Below are 23,166 nucleotides of genomic sequence, written 5' to 3'. Positions count from 1 at the left end.
ACACTGGCGATTCGTCAAGCGCTGCGTCGGCTGACTCCTCGCGCACCGTTGTTGAGAAACCGACGGAAACGGATGGCTTCCGCTTCGGGCGGACAGGCGGACAACCGTCGAGAGAGCCTGAGGAGCTGATTCGTTGATTGGCCGCGCTATCGTACGGATAAACCGACGGTAGCAACAGCAGCTTCCTACGTCGCTAGTTGTTGCAGCCGTCGTCCCTCGACTCCGCTTCCGTACCGAGAATCCCACTCCTCTGCCGCTCCTCTTGACGGCGATATACTACATACAGTTTGTATACCCCTTCCGCGAGGGTGACTTCCAAATAAGACACGTACAAGACGCTCCAATTTCGGCTGACACCTGCGCTTCGCGCCCGCCCGTCAGGCGTTTTCAGACCTGCCTCCTTCCAGCATCCCGCCCGGATGAACGGACGAACGCGTCCGCGGGCGCATCCCGATATACATACATACGTCATGCACACAATGTGTCCTGCACTCATCGGATTTTTAACTGTGAATTTTAAACAATGCACTTTTTTATTAATATAGCGTTACAAAAATTTCAAACCAATTACGAGAAATATTTTTGAGTACCGCTTATAACATTCAACAAAAATAGAATAGCGATTCCTCACGCTTTAGCTCAAAATTATCGCTTAAGTTTTAAATGTTTTTCAATAGTTCGTGAAATCCCTTTTATAAATATAAATGTTGAAAATAAAAAAAAAGATTCTAGTATAAAACGCGTCTACTCTATATACGACGGAGTCATTTGTGACCTAAAGCAGTTTTCTAAAACGTTGTGGATAAAGAACGTGCACGAACTAAGGCTAGTTTGTTTCCTAGATACCAAACTTTTTTTAGAGAGCGGATAGAGGCTATTTGGCTGGCAGGCCCATTTTATAACTCATAACAACAGCTTCGTTATAACGTCGTTGCATAGCTTTTTTTATTATGTATTATATCTGCGAAACGATGTCATAACGATAGCGAAACTATCGTTAAGAGTTACAAAACAGGCCTGCAGGTGCTCTTAACAGCTCTGTTTCAAAGAAAAGAAATGCGCTCATTTTTGTCCAATCGTGTATATGTGTAAAAATCAATTTAGATTTAAGTCTCAATATACTTGTTGCTAAAAATATATAAAAATTTAACAAACTACCAAATGTTAACTTATTCATAATTCAAGAAATAATTTATTACACTAAAAATTTCGTCAAATCCTTATTTAAAAATTTGTATATTGTCGCGCGCGCAATCAAAAATATTAATATTGAATCTCAGATGGTAACTTTGTTAGGGTAACATCGAGTCTAAAAATTTAGATTTATTTAGACATTAAGAATTTATGGCCGGAAGACACCCGGTAGGTCTGAGGTCTCATTCTATATAAGCGTATAACCACGACGCGGTTTAGCTTAATCGCGCTAGGATTTAACGATCTCTGCCGGCGCAGAGACCTTTAATTCTGATGATCGCGCCGACACATCTCTATCACTGGATGAAAGGTGCGCATTTGATGAATATACCTGCAGGACAGAGACTTCGACAGGTAGATAATTCGTTACGCCAGAAACGCCAAGATGATCGTCGAGATCATATTTGCTCACGCGATCGCGACACAATTTCTTTTCAATTTATTATAAGCTCGAGAAGAAGTTATAGGCAGAAATTGACTTCACAAAAACAAGAATCGGTCTCAAAATGTTTAACTATTCGTTAGCCATTGAATTCGTTATCCACTGAATTCTCTCTCGCCGAAGATTTTATTTTTAATTTTTGTAGATCCATTTTTAAAGTCCGTTTTTTTTAAATCCAAGTTTAGTACTCCATTGAAAATATATTTTTCATGTTATATAATATCTAACAGGATTTTCAGTTTGTCATATTATGAATCAAATTTTTATTCTTGTCACCTCAATATAATATTCTTTTCAATTTTCACATGAAGAAAAAGATTACGCTGAAATACTTAAACATGGAACTAGGTACGGATATGAAAATAATTCTGTTATCAAAATAATTATGAGGAACATATTCGAGCGTGCGATAAGTAATACTGTAAAAAAGTATCAATATTCCAACCAGCTCAAACTACATAATTATTTTAATCTAAGAAAAATTATTTCACACGTAACTGTATCCAATTAAATTTTTAAATACTTTATTAACAAAACCTTTTCTTCCGTGTAGAATTATATGAAAACATAAAGATTCTTAAACAAAAAATGTAATTTTAAAAATAGTAGCAACAATTTCAAAATTTAACAAATCAATATAGCTTTAGAGAGATTGACTTCCACGTCCTATTATACGTCGAGAAATTAATCGGTACGTGAACATCATTCGAATCTGATCGTCGCATGTCCTTCATAATTTACGTGCGCGCAGTACTGGCTGCTTTAAATCACGTTAAACAGAAGGCAACTAGCGGAGGATGTACCCATCGTCAGGGCTTTAATCCTTGATAGAGCGCTATCAATGGAAGGATATAGCTCGAGTGACTTCCAACCGATCGATCGTGCGTGGTCACTACAGCGCACCGGAAACGGAAAGATTTACGAACCATCGATTTATCGATGCATGTGGGAGCATCGGTTGGTCCTCCGCGAAACACGCTCGCGCGACACACAGATCAGCGCTCGATCGTACGTAACGCATTGATAACGACAGCTAATGGAGCGAGCCGAGCGCAATTCGCTCTCGCGTGTTCTCGATGAACAGAATTTGTAAGCAGATATAATTTAGGTATCATTTTCAGTTAGGAAAAGAAATAATTTTAATATGGAACCATCTGTAGCATTAAGATTATAAAACGGCACAAAGGGAAAGTAATATTTAAACAAAAAGTATGTATGATGTAAAATCAAGAGAATCTATAAAAATGAGAAAGAGAGAGAGAGAGAGAGAGAGAGAGAGAAGAAATTTATAAAATCTTTGTATAACTTGAAAATTTTAATATAAATGAACAGATTCAAAGGACGATGTTTTTAACTCGTTGATTCAATTGTACCATCAGCTGCAAATAAGCTACAAACATTCCGGAAGTAAATTTGTATAAAGCAAAATATCTAAACAGAATTTTCATGCAATAAAATATTATATGTATATTTGTCACAAAATATATTAAGATTTCTGTATTATGAACTCTTTTCAACATGAAATTATTACATTTGGCAAACGGGATAAGATTTATGAAATGAAATTCTTGTTAATGTACGATAGCCAGGGCATTAAATTTTTTGCGATAAATTATTGGTGGAATCTTCTCATACGATATGCAGCGTACAACGTCAAAGCAACAGCTCGCTCGCACGTAACGCATTGATAACGAGAACTAATGTAGCGAGACGCCTCGGCTCTCGCTACCGTTTCGAATCGTCGAGGGCCGTACGAGAAATCGAATTATTCTCGTTGGCGCAATGAAACGTGTCCGCGCGGGGCCATATTTTATGCAAGTCCGCGACCGGGATAATGCGCCGGGCGCAGCGTGACGTTCCGCAGCGCAGAGTCATTGTACTCTCTCTCTCTCCCCCCGACCGCCCAATAACCGTTCCCCTCCTTTGCTCTTTCGCGTAACCGCTACCTTCGTCTAACCTTCGTTTCCAAGGACCTCGACGGCGATCCCGTTCGCGCGGTCAAGTACGTCGAATGTTGCAACGACCGGCGAAGCGCCGCCGCCGCGCCGGTATGCATCGATTCTTAACGGTGCAGGTGCATCGCGGTATCGGGGCATTCTTTTGCGATCGCGCGGAGATGCGCGTCCGAGATTTCTCAAATCGCCGGCGGTCACGGATTATCTCTGCGCTCCTCGGCAATCGTACTATCTGCGATGATCGCTCTATCCTTGCGGTAAATCGCATTGCGGCTTTCGCAGCGTCTCTGTTTTATTATATTCTGATGTTTGCAACGTTGAACTGCGTTAAGTCGAAATGAAATTCACACGATAAATGGTAGTTGCGCCTATCATTTTTGCGTTCGAAAACCGCTCGAAGATTCCGGCGGAATTATCAAACATAGGAGAGAGGGGGGGGGAAGAACATGGCTTTCGGCAAAAGATTACTCCTACTGACGAGAAGAGATTCCTTTTGTTTCGTAGTCCCGCCGCTTCCACTATGAAGGGATGTCGTTACCGGCACACGTTCCTGCGGCTTGCACGATAATAAGCTCCCCGTGCCGGTAATAGAAAACGCAGCACGATCCTTCCTATGTTTGCCGGATATTACGACTCCGCTCTGTTGTGCGCGACGAGCAAACGCGTCTCTGCCCAACCCGATGGCTACGCCGAAACGTTCCGCCGACGTTTCTGTCTTTGATCGATAGACTGATATGGAGAGAGGCTGATAGAGAGAGGGAACGATGGCCGTTCAAACGCAGGCACTTCCGGGCGTGGATCAAAGGAAGCGCGCTCGCCGGAGTGGTTTCCTTTTAATTCACCCTCGACGTTGATGCTCGTAATTATTCGCAAAGATTGCAGTCGGTCGCTTGTACTACGCGTCCCCCCGCGCGACTATCGATCAAAACATCACAAATATAATACTTGTACACGCAGAACTATCCAAGTTCGCTTTACGCGCGTCGGCTCTTGCAGCCGTTTCTCTGGCTCAGTCCGAGCTGGAATTGATGTTCTACTTGGTTCCGTCGCTCAATCTATCCAAAACTGCAAAATGCAGGATCTAACCGTGAATCGTTGCAATAAGTAACGAAGTAGAGAGCCATTTATTTTTTTACGTATACTCTCGCAAAAGGATATGTATCATGCCGAAGAAATGGCATACTTTACTTATTTTCCATCTTCCATCTTGTGCCTCTCTTTTTTTCGTCTTTTCGGTCTCTTATTACGGGACTTTCGTGGTCCTATTGCAGCCATTAGTCTCGCACCGTCTGCGCGTTCGGGGCGCGTACATGCACACGTGAAAAGGGTGGTTCAGCGAGCAGAATTAAAGAGACAGGTGGCCTAGACGTATTTATACGAGCACGCGCTCGTTCATGGAGCGTGTCGCGTCGCGTGTGCGAGTCTACGGAATTCGCGCGAGTGCCAAGCCGCGTCTAGCGCGTTCATTCATTCCGTCGAGCACCGACCTACCTATGAATAGACGCTATTTAAAGGACGAGTGCAATGGCTCAAGAGAATCGGTCGGACTGTTCAGCTGTATTTTCAGTCTGACATTTTTACAGTGGCTTTAACTCAGACATAACTCAGACATGCTTTAAAGCGAATTAAAGTTTCAGTTACAGCGTACTGTTTTAGTTCGTACACCCTCAGCAATAATCCAATTGTAATTTTCAATAGGATTTAAGTTATAAAAGTACTTTCATCTACTAACTCGACGCACGAAGAGACAGGTATTAATACTAATGAGAAAAATATTATATTTAAATATCATGATAATTTAATGCTTAAAATATGAAAATAAATTCTATTCGTATGTCAAAAATATATACCTATATAACTGGAATAAAATTTATTCAAGTACATTTTTAATTTTCCCTCCAAAAATTATGTCCGTCCCAGATATCTATTTTAGAAATAACGTAATGAATGCCCCGTCGCGCTGCGCCTACCCTCGGCAGGGCATAGTCAACCTTGTCCTTTCCTTTTTTGAGGTGAAAGCGCGTCCGAGACTGCGTGACGCGGTCTATGATTATCACGTGTATCCAAGCGGTCTGTTTTCCTTTAGCTTGCGTTTCTCAGTTCCTCGTTACGTCCTTTTGAGTCGCATTAATTTTATTTTAGTCGACGAGCGACATAAGAAATTCCGCGGCAAGCAAAAAATTGACAAAAACATTTGCGCGAAATGTATCTTCATCTCCTTGCAACACGTGCGCTGTTTATATATTAATAATAAAATAGCTGTGAAAGTATAACTTTGAAAGAAAAATTATGTAAAATTTACAAAACATTTCGTAAAAATTCTTTTTTTTTAAATTATCAAAAATAGACAGGTTATAATGCAAGATATCTCGTCAAGTTCGAAATGTGCTATTAGACCTCGACGGTTTGCGAGGGTAGAGTCATGCGTAAATATTGTTTACTGTTTTAGACGAAACAAAGCTGCATTGGCGCAGTTAACTGGCATTTTCCGGATATCTCGCTGGTAACCCGTTGGTAAGTCTACATCTCTCATTCGACATGGACTTGGTTGAACTTCGCCCCGACGTAAACAGTGAATTGTCGATTTTCACGCGCGCTGCACGTCTGGTGCGCGCGCGCGAATCGTCGGTAGATTTGCGCGAGAAGGTATAATTTACCGGGTGAAAGGAGAACGCGAGGAGGGAAGCGCCCGCTTGCTCGCACCGAGCGCGATGTATTATCTCGTTCCCGGCACAATGGGCTTTGTTTGCAAAAGTTTTGAAACGCGGAATCAAGCCGAACGACCACCTACTTCCCGAGCCAGTTGCAGCGGTAGTTCAAAAGGGCCGGAGAAATGTCGCGGGATGCAGACGCGGGGGGGGGAGGGGGGAGGCGGATAGGGAGAAGAGGGGCTCGAAATTCGCGCGAAGGTGTATCCTCGGATGCGGCGGTACATCGTTCAAAAGCGGAAGGGCAAAAGGAAACGCGCGAAAACGCAGGAGAGGAGAAACGGTGGAGAGCAACGGAGTCCTTTTACATAATGCGGCGGTGTTTCGCGCGAGTTACACAACGACACAGCGAGAAATAAATGTGCGATGAAGCGTAGAGAATGAGAAAAGGTGGCGTCATGTCTGATGTAACGTACGAATTTTGGTGAGCAACTAAATGGTCATCGTCAGAAGCGATTAATAAAGTTTAAAAGTTACGGCAATGAAAAGAGAGAGAGAAGAGATTTATTTATTGAAGAGCTCAATTAAAAATCGTCAAATTATGAATTTTATGGATGAATTTTAATTTTAAGCCATGAATACGTGAATCTTGACGTTAAGTCGTTAAATAATAATAGCGAACAAATGTTTAAACGCAATAATAAATGTCCCGACGTCTTTTGGAGTAGAGTTCTATATTGCTGGTTTTATACCAGTTTCCCGTTTCTGATATTTAAGTTCCTGGATAAGCGAATCTACAGCAGATCTGTAGCATATAGAGACCCCACACCCCTCATAAGAAACCTGCATTATAAAATTTCTATCTCGCGAAAATTTCGTTTCGCAAAAGTGCATCAGCTCGTACCATAAAGATCTCGTATTATCGGGTGTGTAGTGCGCTGACCATAAAAATTCCTCGCCATATAGAAGGCCCCCGTAGCATGAAAGTCCGCTATTACAGAAATTTCGCGTAAGATCCCTTCGGATTGGAGTGGAAAGCCTTTCGCAGCAGGGGGGACGAGTCAAAAGTCGAAAACTCGCAAACACGCGATTTAACAATGCCACGGCGCCGACGTCCCCCGATAACGGTAATGGCGCGCGTTCGCTGCCTCGTAACGAACGGACTTTATCGGGGAAACGGGACGGCAGAGAGTTACCGGTAACGTTCGCAACGTTCGGGAGATACCGATCCACGAGGCGCGGATCGTGTAAGCGATCTTTTACTTCTTCGATTCGCCGGGATTCGCGCTGGAAACTCCGCAGCGTACTTCGCCCGGCGAAGCTTACACGACGTTCCCTCAGGATAACAACTGACTGCTTGAAGGGAATAGGCGATGAGAAAAGACTACTTCCCGTTTTAACCTCCCAAATGCTTTGGTACAGTTATCTGACCTAGTTTTATAACGAGTGTATGTACGTTTATCTAAAAGGTATACAGAATTGCATCGAAATTCTGATATCGGTAAGAGGATTCGAGACGCATACGGGATGCTTGGTTATTATTCTGCGCATTTAATGCACAGAATACCGTGTAGTTGGTTGCGTTGACTGTGTCCGATTCGCTCACATTTACAAAGATATTTCACGATTCAGTGATTCCTTTCGTTCTTTGCGAGCAAGAAACTACTGAAGCGTATAATTCGTTACACAAACGAAAAGATATGCTATTTATGAGAAACTAAAATAAAAAAACTTTCTTAACAACGAGATAAATCTGATCTTTCAATAATTTCATTTCTATTATAAGGTATAAACAAGATTTTTCTTTAAAAAATAATACGCCAAAAAATAATGATGTGTATAATAATCATATCTTTTGAGAACCTTTCAACGATCGTGATCTGCTTTTAAAAACAGATACTTGTATTATTACAAAAAAACGGTTTTACTAAAGTATCTAAGAATTTAAATACAGATATAGATTTAAAAACAATTTTGTTGAACTTTCAAAATAATTACGTAGGGCGCTTAAACTGGTTATCACAATGGATATCGCCAAATTTTTTTACAACATTTTTATCATCGTTGTTTAAGCTGCATATTTATTTCGATGGTGCAAAATTATTTTCGGTTTGTATCTGGCTAAACATTTACTTCAGCAAAACTGTTCTTTCGATGCAACATATAAGTAACGCGCTATATTAATAATAGTGTTTTATCAAAATAACATTACCTCGAGTTATCGCGAACGCTGCTCTTATCACAATTGGCGGCAATTTGCTGATATCGACGGGAACATTCGTTAGCGGGCGGGTGAAGAGATCTCGATACCCCGATTAAATATAATGTATCTTCGGACCTGTTATCCGCTAGCGCGTTTAATTAGCGCGTCGACAACGAGTTTACCGTGCGGCTCCAGGCTGGAGCCGGTGTAGACGGGGCTCCCACGGAAAACGGAAGGAAATCCGATGGTCGACGCTGGTGGTGTGCCGGTAGAGCGGCGCGAAATGTATGGGCGTAGCCCACCGTAATATCGTGCGCGAGCTGCACCGGAGTCGACTCTCTCTCTCGCTCTCTCTCTCCGGCTATTTGTCATCGGCGTGTATATCATGGACAGCCCTTTCTATCTGCGCGATCCTTCCCCCCCCCCCCCCTCGCCACGTCCATTTCACCCTTCTCTGTTCTCCGTCATTCCCCCCATCCCCCGCATTCCGTGGTCCCCGCGAAGATTTGCATTACAAATATGCACCAACCGGAATACATGTACGTCAATATGACGTCTCTCTCTCTCTCTCTCTCTCTCTCTCTCTCTCTCTCTCTCTCTCTCTCTCTCTCTCTCTCTCTCACTCTCTGTCTCTCTTTCATTCTCTTTGCTTTATCTCTTCCCGCGCCACAGCTCTTCGTTTCTCTCCTTATTACGATAATAATGCCGATGTCTCGGGAAGTGCAGTAATGCAAATAGACTTTTTGCCCTTCCGCGCAGCTTAGTAGCTGTGACTCGGTGGTGTCTCTCGGCATCAATTTTGTAATTCCGAATATCTTGGGAACGTTAAACATGAAAACGATTTAAATCGTCGTCGTTGTGTTCTATAAATTAACATTCTATAATTAATGTTCTACAATTAAATTCCGGCGTTCATGCATCGAATATGCGAAAACTATTTCGAAAATTTGAATATTATCATTTACCGATTGTGAGTAAATTCTACTTTAATGGAAAACAGAAGTGATCATTTTAACAGGTGTAATTAAATAATACCTATCGTCAAAAAATCTGACACAATGCGCAAATGGTTCACGAGTTCATCAACCGCTACTTCAAGCAATATTGCGCAAGCATAATTTCTGGACGCTTCATTTTCTCAACGATCATCGGACGATGGATAATCATCAAAGCGTTTAAAATCCGGTCGACGAAAAAGCCAAGCGTCGCTTTAGAAACTTTGTTCCTAAGTTTTATCTCGCTTCACGATCAACCGCAGTGCTTTGTCCCTCGTGAAGAGGAAGATACGTTTTCTTGAGGGAATTAATAGTTTGTACCCGAATTATAAATAATCTTACGGGCGGTCAACGTTTTCGTCTGCCTAGGAAGGAAAAGAAAGAGCTTTCTCGCACGGTCGGTCGCGTCTCGCTTCTCGCGACGCTTCATTTGTTTCCTGATCAACGCGCCGCGACACACGTTGCCGGCACAGAAAATGAAGCGAGCGCGTTCTAAAAACCGACAAAAGGCGGTGTCGCGGGGGTGGTGTGGCTAAATGCACGCCCGGCGTATTGTCAAAGGGGTGAGCATCGCGCTCACGGCGATCGCTCAAAGCGCCAACCCCTTCGAAAGAAGGAGCGGAAGCAAGGGGCTGCTGTGGGTCGGCTCGAGTTTCGTAGAACGCGTCGACGAAGGATCCTCTTTTATCTTTCACCCCTTTCTCCGACCGTCCGAGAAAAGGGGGTGAGCTCTGTCGTCTTTCTCGACCACCTCGAGTCAGCCGAGCAAAGGGCCGCCAACGGGGTGCCGGCGAGCCGACAGAGGGATTTATTATCGTCCACGATAAAAGCCTTAAGATGAACATGCGCGAGGTGAAGTAAAGCACGCCATGGAAACGGGAGTCTTGCAGCTAGACCGTGGCAGCCGACCGTAATTTGTGTTAAAGATATTATACAATGCTTCAGGTTTATACCACAGTTTCTTTTATCTAAGGATTTTGCGGCCAATTTCGAGATAACTTTTTCTTAACGGAACTATATGGCACTGTATAGCGACACTTTAGCAAATTACGCTTTTAGGGGAAAAGATGGCATGTTATTAAAATTTATAGCGATTTGTGATTAATATATCTGATTTTAATTCTTAATATATTGTAGAATGAGAAAGCGGGAGGGCGAAAAGAGAAATCTATCAATTCATATTAATAAACTTTATTTTAAGCTAAATAAATTTTTAAATATAATATAATTAATATTTAATTTTTTAATTTATTAATGTTTATTAATGTGACTTTGTGTTGCCTATAAAAAAAACCAATCATCTTTTCCTTAGCAAAATTAAATAAAGTCTAAAATTTATTCACTTGCAAGTTAGAGAAAAGTTAGTAAAAATATTGTTACAGATATAATTAACGATAATCTAATGTTATATATAGCGCATTATAAAATTAAGAACATGTGTTAGATATACATGTCAATCAAATTTCGCGCGCGAAAGGCGAAATAAGTAAATTAAGATATGTGAAAATAAAAAATGTTGACTACTTGAACAAATTCCTTGAAGCTTCCGAAATAAACAAGAAAGTGCCACTGCTCAGAGTAAAATTAATATCAAGTTACTTAAAGTTCAAAGCATGTCTCATCCGTCTTGACAGTTCTTCGGCGGTCAGGTGGCGAATGCCGCTGGAGGACTAACAATAAGAAGAAAAAGAAAAGTTGAGAGAGAGAGAGAGAGAGGGAGAGGGAAAGAAAGGAGTAGACAGTACAGAGAGGTCCGTGTTCTCGAAGACGGAGCTGTGTTATGTACATGTAGTCACGCGCCGTTGTGCACAAAGATGCCGACCCGCTAATATGTCGCGTGCGGTCTGTGCACCGCGTGGCCATTCCGCCACGCTTGGCTATATCGGGCACTCCTCCCACTCATGTGCACTCAAGTGCATTCAGCTTTTCTCGCGAGTGTTTCGCTGTTGCAGCCGCGGCGCGCGACGCATTGTTGCACGCGCATAGACGCCCGCTTGTCCAGCCGCATCTGAGTTCGCCGATCTGCCGAGTCCCCCTTATCTTTCTGACGAAACACCGTAATACCAAGTATCGAAATTTCAGAGAAAACTCCGTCTAAAAGAGAAAAAAAGAAAAAAAAACGGAATTCCTCTTACGAAGCGTAGCAGAGTGAGTGCATTGTAACTCGTTTGCTTGCTGGAGCAGAAGGTACCGTCACTAAATGTGAATTGATATGTAAATAAAATCTTACAAATAAAAATATATAATCTGTGGTAGAGGGTAGACAGTACGAAGATTTACGCGCAGGTGCATTTGTCACGGACATGGTGAATTGAGAAAATCGCAATTCACACACATTGAATCCGTTACTTTATCGTCCATTTACACGTTCTTTCTTCCTTCGACGGCTCTTTATACTACACATACTTGACGTTCACACTATTCTTTAATCCGTTATGCGACGCTCGACGTTTCGCAGCTGTTGCTATAGCACGCGAGTGGTTTTCATCTTTTTGCCGCGCTTATGAGAAAAGCATCAACTGACGCAAAAACTTCACGTTATAAAGTAAGAAAAGTACAGGTTCCACGTCGCACGAGAAACACTCATTGATTTATTACTCCTGTTCTTCCGTCATTCGTTTAATAAATATATAGCTAATATACGTGCATATACATGGTATAGTATAGATAATCCTTTCACAGTTCAGTGACAGTACTATAAGTTTGCAAATATGTCTATTTTAACAAAGACATAGCTTGAACTTTCGAGACAGAAGATAGAATGTATTTTACATTTGTTAAAGTTTATTTTTAAAAGTTTCAGTACTTTATGACATAATTCTCTCTTGCGGCATATATATTTTATATACAGCATCCCGAAATTCGCAAATCAAAATATTAAAATATTAAATATTATAATAAAAAAAATTCGCAAAAAATTAAGAAAAAGTAATTTATAAATTTTCATTTCAAGCAATAGTTTTTGAGATATAAGGGCTTAATGCTAGTCAATTAGAGATTACGATTAGATAATCACAAATACTATGCACGCACGATTCATGGACATGCGACTGTCTGAATATAATTTACGATTAACCAACTTCAAATCATTAAATCTAAATTATTTAATCATTATATTTAAAAAAAAAGACTATTATTTAAAATAAAAATAACTATTTTTAATTTTTCAAAAATTTTTTTGCTGTATTTTGATTAATCGCGTATTTTGACACCCTCTATAAGCAATATAGAAATATTTGTGAATATTCTTCAGCGGATGAGAGAAAATTTTTCGCAGAGTTGAAATTAATTTTTGCGACACACAATTTAATTTGCGTTGGAGATTTACAGTACCATCATCGAGAATGCATTATTCCATCAATATGGTTTGTAAAAAGCTTGTCGCTGTGTGAATGCATAAACTTTAATCCCGACCGCGATATACAGCGGCAACTTTATATTCGGAAAAGCGGCGAATAATCTGCAACGGCGCTCACAGCGCGTAACTACGGATAACAAGCGGTTTTAATCAACGGATTACAGGAGCACTCTCGCACTCGCAGTAATAAAAAGTTTCTCAATCTCGCATCATTAGAGCTTTCGGACAAAATGAGACTCAGAATTTCGAGAAAACAATCGCCACGCCAGTGCCAATACATCGAGTGTGCGCGGACTTTGATCGTATCGCTCCAAATTTTTGATTCCCAACAGTTCACAAAAAAAAAATAAACATTGATAAAAAGTGTTGCATTTTCTTAGCGTGTTTTCTAAAAACTTCGTAGAATAAGTTTCGAATTTAATTTTCTTTTATTCGTTTTATTAATTCCGTCTTTGTAATAATTATATTTATTTGTTGTAGATTTATATCTACAAAAATAGAGTGTTCTCGATAAAATCTTATATTAATTAATCCAGTACCGTTAATTGATTAAGACACACACGTTCAGTTTTTAATTATTTGTGACCACACGTTTTATTGCAAATAATAAAATAATAAAGTAATAAATTAAGTAAAATGATCACGATTTCTACATCAAGCTAGGTTGACAGAAAACTACACTTGTTTAATATTTCATTATGTATCATAACAGTAATCGACAAATGCCTGATATAGTTCAGTTGATGCAAAAGAGGGGAGGAAGGGGAGAAAAGAGGGAGGGGGTACGTGTTTACAAAGTTCGTTAATTACGCCAAAATACGCAACGATCGCGCCTCGTTACTTCCGCGACGGTGGAAACACAGCTTGCGGTCGCATGATTAATTCCTGCCAAGTTTTCGCGAGTTGCGGTGTGTTTTCGCGAACGTAACTCGGCGCTCTTGCGCTTCGCGGTCTGTTCGAAGCGAGAAATCGATGCGGTCGTGCTTCACCATATGGAGCGCCTTCCACACCCGGTGAGGGCGTTTGTGCACTCGAAATAGTTCTATAAGACTGCAGCAAGTTGCTCCTAAGTTTATCATCAATTGAAGACGATATAAACAAAAAAATGATATTCACAAATGTAATGAAAAAATGTTTATTATTAACATATTAATATATTAATATATTAACAATTAAAATTACATTAATATGGAATATTTTTTTGAAATCATTAATATAATTTCTGATTAATCTCAATTAATATTTATCAAATTATTAAGTTATGAAAACAGCTTGTCCATTGTCAGTGTCAATGCAAAATGAGAACGAGATAGCCACGCATAGCGTTAATAAACGGACGCTCTGAATTTATTGGTGTTATCGCCTCTTGTTCATCTCGACTGCCCGTCACAGCTGTCGCATCAACCGCTAAACACGCGATTCTCATTTCTGCTTTGCCGTAATAATAGGAAAAAGAAATTTAAAGTACGCCTATCAGCCATTCGGTCGCCGGCTATCCCGATTCATGCTGAACGGGCAAAAATGGTCAATCCCGTCAATCGACGCGGTGCCAGCACTACGCACTCTGTCCAGCTGCGAATGCATTTTGGAGTGCAGTGTGATGCATTTCTCGCTATGCCGTCGCTTCTAAAGCGATAGACGATTTTGATGGCGGAAATTAATATTTTATCGCGGCACATCCTTTTGAAAACCGAAAAAGGCAGTTTCCGATCAGTTAGGCTCTCCGCGCAAGATCATCCGTAACGTGTTAAGTACTGATTTTAAATTTAAATCTGTACACGTAACATAACTTAACGTATTACAGATATTTCTGTGCAGAAAATTTATCACGCTAGATGATGCAAGTCGCAATTAGTACTTTCTTTAAATAAATTTTACTTATTTATTTAATTATTTAAGATAAATCTTACTCTAACCGCATCTGGTTCAATGAAATATACAGAAAAATTGATTTTGTTGAAGTATCTAAATATTTAACTGAATATAGATCTGAAAATGATTTTATTGAGCCATCAAAATAATTGTGACGGATGTTTAAACGTGATGAGCAATGCTGCAAAAAATTTTGACATTCTAGCAATTCAATCCATTTTGAGACTCTAACATGAATTATTTTCAAATCTGTATCCAATTAAACGTTTAGATACTTTGGCAAAATCGTTTTTTCCGTGTGCTTAAATGCTTTTTCCATCTTGAAAATTAAATTTACATTTTATATTAAATATATCTCAATATAAGCACTCGTCCTCTAACTCAGTTATCAACATCACGACTTTTCTGTTAAAGAAAACTATCGGAATTGATTTAAAGAGTCCGCACGTCAAGAAATGACGGTAACACGTCGTCCGGTATCAAACTTAAAAGGAAATTCTGTCAAATTGCTTGACGGAGAGGCGGAAACGAGATAACGTGACACGTAGTGTGCATTAATAGATCACGATTTTATCGGTCTGGCAACTCCTTTTGTTTCAGATATCTCTATTAGATGAATGTGCTAAATTCAACGTCCGAAATCGCACTGTGGAAGATACAGTCTACTAACTTTGTAACAGATGCTACAAAGCGCGATCTAATATCAAGAGAAATCACATCAACAGCTTTGATCAACGCATTCTGAGAGCTATTGTAATAACGATCGGCAAATTTAATGCACAAATTCATTTAGATCATCATCATAACTTAACGTTAAACGATCACGCAATAACTATTCTGAAAGATGTTCGGGCGTAATAACGCCCATAAGCAGCGTTGAGAAACCAATTGCGGCATTACTAATCTCGTGTTAACGTCTGACTCTTTCGCAGGCTATTCATAACCGGTTACCATTACATCAATTTTTAATGCGATATTAATTTGAAAAAATACGCGATAGCACCATCGATGCGAGATGCGAGCGCGAATCGATATAATCGAAGAATATCGAGCCACGTATCAAGCGTGCCTGATTACGCGTCTTCGTGAGTGCATCGCGAATTAATGTTCACTCGGTCCATCGTCATCCCGCGCGCGATCTGTCCCCCTTCTTTTATCGATCCAGCGATCTCTGCGGCCGGATCCTCTCACCAGCGAGTCAATTACCTCTCACGGACGTCGTCGGATATAGAACATTAAGGCGGCGCGGCGTCGCTAACACAGAGAGAAAGAGAGAGAAGGAGGGGGGAGGGCTAAATTTTGCTCCAAGTTTTAACTACTTCCGAGACCGGAGAGGGTCTACAATAATCCCAAGCTCGGCTGCCAGGGGTCCGTCGGCTTAACGATTACAGAAACGACAGAGGAAGAAGACGGAACATCATAGGATAAGATAGAAAAGAGAAAAGATAGTATAAAGATAATACGCAGACAAGAGGTAATAAACTTGAGAGAGGTAAGTAATGCCGTTGGCGCGTGGATGAGAAACACCGGAAACGAATAAGTTTACGCCACGTTGATAGCGATTTATCCAACATTTATCGAATGAAATTGATTTTTGTTACAATTGCTCGTGACGAAAGGTACGTAATTGTCGCTATCAATTGTTTTATTTGACACTAGATACAGTGCCGTGACATCACATTCAACGATAATAGAAGTGAGAAAGAACGATAATAACAGAAAAGAAGAAAAAATATATAAAAATAAAAGTAAAAGATCGATATCGTAGAATTGACGTAGATCGTTAGACACTTCGCGTGTATAAATAATCTCCCCCTGCCAAATAATCATCCGCAAGTCAATTAGCGCGGCATTAATACGGTGTCCACGGTAATGGAAGAATTCCGGTGCGCCTCAGCATCCTAATTATCTGTCCTGCGATTAATAAACCGTGCGGCACATTGTTGCCGATCGGGAGCGAAGGCGCGTAATTAACGGGCCGCGGTAATTCGTTTCTCGCTCCATGCATCCTCTCGCTGCATGATCGCGATACAGGGCGCACGTATTTCGCGGGTCGAATCCACCGGAGAGAAATCTGATAATAACCAGCGGGCCGGACGAACGGGCCGGGGTGGGTGAATCGGCGCGGTACGAGAGGGGGAGGGTGGCGGAGAGGGCGTATCTATCCGATTTGCTTGCCAAGTAACAATTAGAGTTCCGCGCAGTTTCTGCACGCAGTTATTGCGGTTAACGAGACGATGGAACAAGGGAGCCTCGCGCCCGCGTACAACAATCCCGCCTCCTCCCCCTCCTTCTTACCCCGCAGGAAGACGCACATCGCCGAGAACGAAGGGAGCACCGTAAAGTTCCTCGCTTGAGGAGCACCCTCGAGTAAATGGAACAAACACTCGTTGCGGGTCCACGACCGCTCGGGGATTATTATGATTCGGAGCCAGCTGAGTAAACGGCGTTGGTCATTATACCGGGGTGGCCGATGACTTTACGCTGCAGCCACGGGATCTTATGGCTGATTTCGTATTGAAGATTGCATGTTAACGATACGATTATTGGCGACAACCGCGGGTGGATTATGTATTAATATTCAAACGGGAAAATGTTGAGGAAAGCATGCGTTCTGTGCATCATACGACTTTAATATGGAACACTACAAAATTATTTCCAAAAAAAATTATTTTGCGCAATTCTATCTTGAAGATTCGAACGTGAAGCTCAAGTTTCATTTTGTTGCTAGTTTGCAAATATGTAGAGAGAGACATTCGTGTGCTGCAGAATCAGAAAATAACGTTGCATAACGATTAGGTATATAATATCAAATGCATGTCCACATACATTTTCAGTAGAAAATGTAAATACAATATTTTGTTAATAATTAATAATATAATAATTGAATAAATAAATGACTTAAAATTAGCGAGTATTTTGCGGATCAATGAAATTTCCTCGCAGCCATGCAGCGTGCGCGCAAAAGGAAAAAATATTCTTGCGAATCATAATGATGATAACTTATGTGAAATCAGATTTAAAGAGACGAGGCAAAATATTAAAAAAAGAATGAAAATACAGAGAAAAATAAGCGAGAATAACAAGATTCTCGAAAGTTATAATTATATAATAATGCAACGAATTTTTTCTTTGTCTACTGTCACTCTCCGCAAAAAACTATCCTCATTAAGACACCTGCAAAATAAAAATGCAAGCGAGTACAATGCCGACCATCGATCATGCGCCACTATCCCAATGTATTTAATGTGATGTAAGCTCGATAAAAGCCCAAACTTTTCGCCGATAACCTTATTAATGGACTAGTAGGAGCCCGTTCTCGTAAAAGTTTCGCGTTCTCTATAAAAACCTTTTCCGCCATCCACTCCATATTCTACTTTCAGTCCGTCGCTTTTTTTGTCTTCTTGGTGATATAAAAGATCATCGGCCGATTAAATGTCACGTAATCATGATACCGCGGCCGTTATTACTTCAGAATACCGAGTTACCCTTGATATCATCTATTTTTTTCCTCCTATACGGTAATAGCGAGAGTAAGAAGGCGAAGATTCCGCGTTCGAAAAACCAGTTCGATTTGGCGGACATCGAACGAGCGGATTACCGATGTCCGGTTTCTTAAGCCACCGCCGCGATTTAAAAGCCCCCGGCGATACGCTTCGCAAAATAAAACTAAGCTCCAATGAGCAAGCGAGCGAGCGACTCGTCGCGCTCGGATTTTATTCTGGATTCCCAATGATCGTAAAATCGGAAAGAGTAATACTGAAATAAACTTTATTGCGATGAGAAAGATCAAATTCCACTCGGCGATGTACGAATATTTTCTGATTTATGTGCCCTTCATCTTCACCGATGAATATTCTCTTGAATTTTATGAATATTCTTTTAGATGCTATAAAGTAACAAAAGATAGTGTATTTATATTAAACGTGTAAACATCAGATGTTGATATAATATATGTGTGTATATAATGAATATAAAAAAATAAATTAATTGACTTTCTAAACATAAACATTATTGATTATATAAAAAATAACTAACAACACAATGTTTGCATCATTTATATAATGTTATGTATAATTTCATCATCGTATACAATTATTTCGACTATTATATATATATATATATATATATATATATATATATATATATATATATATACTTGTGTGTGTGCACATATATTTGTACACATGTATATACATATATAATTAATTAGAAATTAACAAAGTTTCAATATTAATCGAATAATATGTATACACTACAACACTAAATATTTGTTACGTTCATATTAAATAGAAATAAAGTATTTTTCACGCATATAAATGTATTTTTAAATAGCACTATCTTTGGTATTGTATATTATTTTGTCACATTACGTATTAATTATATTCGTTTCAAGCGGATGTACATAATTTATTAATATGCGTTTAAAGCGACAATGATATCAAGCTAATCGCAACGTCTGCACCTGGCGCAACGTAAGCGTTCACGCGCTTACATTTTTGCGGAAGAACTCGTTCGTATAATTGCGATGGGCGACAGCCGGTTAAACGAGAATTCACATTATCATCGTCTTCGTCTTCGTCTTCGTCGAGTCGTATCGTTTCCAATCGATTTTTTTTCCGCGGGACTAATTTCCTGTGACGCGATCGCCACACGTGGCATCTCGGTCATTATCATCGGCGCCTCCGTACGCATTTTCGTGCGTTAATCATGAGAGGCATTAATCTATTTTTAATTGTGCCACACGGCACCGCGTGATTGCGATAAGCGCGATCCGATAACGCCAACACGGAACATGCGCGACATTAATTTATTTCGGACTATTAATATCGTCCGAATTATGAAAGTTTTTCGCGATAAAAAAATCGCCCCTTCTACCTGAATTTCTGCTTTGAGGACGATAACCTTCTTCGCATTTTTCTGTATAAGTATAGTCTCATAAAACTACGAGATTTATAATATTAAACGATGTGTTAGCGTGACATTGCAATCTTTCTATCAATCAAGAACTTGTAGAAAGTAAAAACGTGACTGGAAATGAAGCACTTTTAATTGCAATAAAAAAATTAGAATTTATAAATTAAAGTACAGAATACATTTATTAATGACTATTTTATTATATATCAAATTATAAATCATGAAATATAATTTCTGAACATTTACTATGTTTAATGCACCATAAAGTGCAATAAAAACTTTAATAGATATTTCTAAAATCATATGAGAAGATCGCGTAGAGTATAGTTTTTTTATTTTGGGAACAAAGAATTTTGTTCTCAAACGTATTCATCGTTTCATCACGAAAATATTACATGAAAGGGTTGCGCTAGTCGTAAAAGATAGGTCGATTTAAACGGAAGCTCGTTCATCGAACGCATTCACCTCAGACGGTTCATCCGGGATGATCACCGACAGTGAGTCCTGTAAATTCGCCTCGGGCCGGCAGGCAGAGGCGGTTCGTTCGAGAATTGAGACGTCGCGACGCATTGTGCAACGCGTTTGCCCAAACAGAGAATAGAAATTATTGGGATCGAGGGTGTGTGAAGGGAAGAAGGGGAAACGAGGGATACATCGGGATCGAGAAGGGGAAAGGAAAGGAGAGCGTAACGCGTAAGCTTTGTCGGGAACGTCGAATCGCCATTGTCCGTGCGCCATAAATTTCCCAACCGTTGGGAAATGCATTTTTTCCGCCGCGCACCGGGCTCTCATGGTGGTGCAGGTAGCTGACGACTAAATCGGTCCAGCAGCCGAAGGGACGGGCCTTGCCCTCCTTCTACGGCTCTCTGCACCTTTTATCGCGAGACTTGCTCTGAGTTCTCTCTCTCTCTCTCTCTCTCTCTCTCTCTCTCTCTCTCTTTCTCTCGCATATAATCTTGTATACGCTGCGTGTGTCGGCTTAACATCCCGCTGTGAGATCGTAACGGTTCCGAAGTGTTAGTCGCTTCCGGGGATAATGCCTCAACTTATCAGGATCGTCTGCAGTGTGTCAAGTTTACCGGATATATAGATGAACATAAATGAAGGGAAATTATTAATTAAAATTTATTAATTTTACGGATACGTCTCGTCATGCTATCAAATGAAAATGCTTCGTTATTGATATCTGAATTTTCAAAACTTTGGAAAAATCCCCAAAATTACTTAGCTAATAATCTATTCACAATTTATTAATTTTTTATTTAAATCTAGACAAGCAGAAAGAAAGAGAAAAAGAGCTACATGAACAAGAAAGAAAAAAATATCGACAATTCTAAAAAGAAAATGCTTATTCGAGATAGAAATTCGGTGTTTGTATCAATAAATTTGGTTGCATTTTAATTCTTAAATTTTACTCTTAAAAAATAGAAATTAATAACGTGCAATTAATTTCAGTTTCTTTTCCATTCTTTTTACATTCATAGTTTTCTTCGTGTGCATCAACTTAAAGACATGATGCCAGGGAGCTATGAGAAAAGTTATGTAAAAACGAATTGTTAATTGCTCGGTGGCAATTTCTGAAGAAATTCTGTTGTCTTCATACGATTATCAGAAATCAATCGAGATATTCGAAGTGCATCGTCAACAAGACGTCCGCAATTTCTATCGATATTGTCACGCGGAAGAGGAGAAACGTGTACGCGCGATCGGTCGTCAATCTGAGATTTACGCGCAGCCGAATGCCGTTTCCGCGTCGCTCGTTCGAGCCACGGTTGTTACGACCGTGAGCGGCATCAAACGCCGGCGGATTGCGGGATTTCGCGAAATGCGGGAACGAGCGTGTGTGTTTTTTCGGACTGTCGAATTTATAGGCGCGCCGAAATCGAGCGTGGAATTGTGAAATATTTGTGCGGGCTTGACGATTGTGCGCGCACGAGTCGTCAGAGTGATCGATCCTTTTTTTCCTTTTCCATTCTTTTTACATAGTTTGGCTAGATTTTATTATAGTCAGGCATAAAAATGTACGCGTACTACACCGAATCTTTCTTCGTAAATATGCCGATGAATAAATATACGTGTAATTAATTGTACCGCGTTACCCTAGCACTTAAAATCGACACAATAGCGGCAACGATCGCTGCCTTTGCTTGTTTCAACAATCATTTTTCTAACATTTTAAACGTTATTTCCGATACTGATAGAAATCTTCTCTCAGAGTAAAAGCAATTTAATAAAAAAAATTATTTTAATATCCTACCATTTTTTGCTGATATTGTTGTACCATGACAGTAAAATGAACCCAGATAACTCACCTGAAATAAAAAGAACAAAAATGTTAGATTTAGAGCATTAGAAAAGCAATTATGAAAGCAATGATTTTCAAATTGTCGCAGAAAGTAAATAAATATCCTCAAGATAACGAAGTAACACGTTTAAGTTGAAGAAAGTATAGTTATACAAATTTACGCAATAATAAATATAAAAATTAAATAATTTGATAATTCGATGTAAATCGTTAAGATAATGATTCAATAAATCAAAAAAATTAAAAATTTATATACAGAAATCTGTTCAGCTTAAAATTGTCAACTATAATAAACATGTTCTTTCAGTTCAGTTTTATACGTCACAAGATTCTCAAAAACAGAAGTGGCCAGGCGCAATTCCAGGCATAATAAGCGATCTCTCATCGCGATTGAATGACGAACAAAGAAAGAGGAGGATGAGGGAATCCGGGAAAAAACGGATGAAAAATGTGCATGCTTAAATTCCAAGGGAAAGTGCACGATAAATATGCTTGTCGTTGCTCAATGCACATCACGGCGTCTCGCCGCAATTCCGTTGAAATCCAGAATCATCGTGCCTCACGGTCGGAAGGGCACAAACTAACTTCCGTCTAGGAAATCGTTCTGCCCTACCGGCGTCGTCACTGTCATCGTCTTTGTCGGTTGGAATTTACTCACGTCATCGTATGTGTCGCACTTGTCGCTGACGACTCCGCATAATGGTTAATAGTGAACTGTATGAAATTTCCAGGCACGTCCAGACACGAAAGTCCGTTTCAACATGAAAGATCTATTTTTCCTCGGTTTGGATCTACTCGAAGAACCGTCGAGATAAGGGAGGGAGGAACGAATAATGGAACGAAAAAGTTTTTCATAATAATATGAAATTATTCGGTTGGTTATATAGTTAGAAAATAGAATAAATGCATGGCGTTAAATCCTTGAATTTAAAAAGATAGTGATTGAATTATGGAAAGTTGAATATTTCAAAGATCAGAGCTTCGATTAAAGAACCATCTTATTTTCAGTTATTTTACGATGCAACTATAAAAGATTCTTTATATTAAGGTATATGCTCATTTTTAATCTCTCTATTTAAACAAAGATTTATCATATGTACATGAATGTAACATGGATTTAAAATATACACACAGGTAACATACTTAATACGTTGAATCAAAGTCGATTCACATTATGTCGAAGAAGTAAAAATCAATTAAGAGAATTACTAATGGAAATACTTGGATGCGCGGCGGGCGGTCGGTTGGTGAAAATTGATACCCAATTTAAACTTCTT

At 39.8% G+C, this 23,166-nt stretch overlaps 1 protein-coding gene across 10 annotated transcripts in view; it reads right to left on the bottom strand.

Moving 5' to 3' along the window:
* The window catches only part of LOC105193213 (latrophilin Cirl), an 803,058-nt gene that overhangs the window by 167,345 nt on the left and 612,547 nt on the right, over window positions 1-23,166 (bottom strand). The window lies entirely within an intron of this gene.

Source organism: Solenopsis invicta, chromosome 10 (assembly GCF_016802725.1).
Source record: "Solenopsis invicta isolate M01_SB chromosome 10, UNIL_Sinv_3.0, whole genome shotgun sequence".
In the NCBI taxonomy this organism is placed as follows: Eukaryota; Metazoa; Arthropoda; class Insecta; order Hymenoptera; family Formicidae; genus Solenopsis; species Solenopsis invicta.
This window is presented reverse-complemented; position numbering and strand designations above follow the sequence as displayed.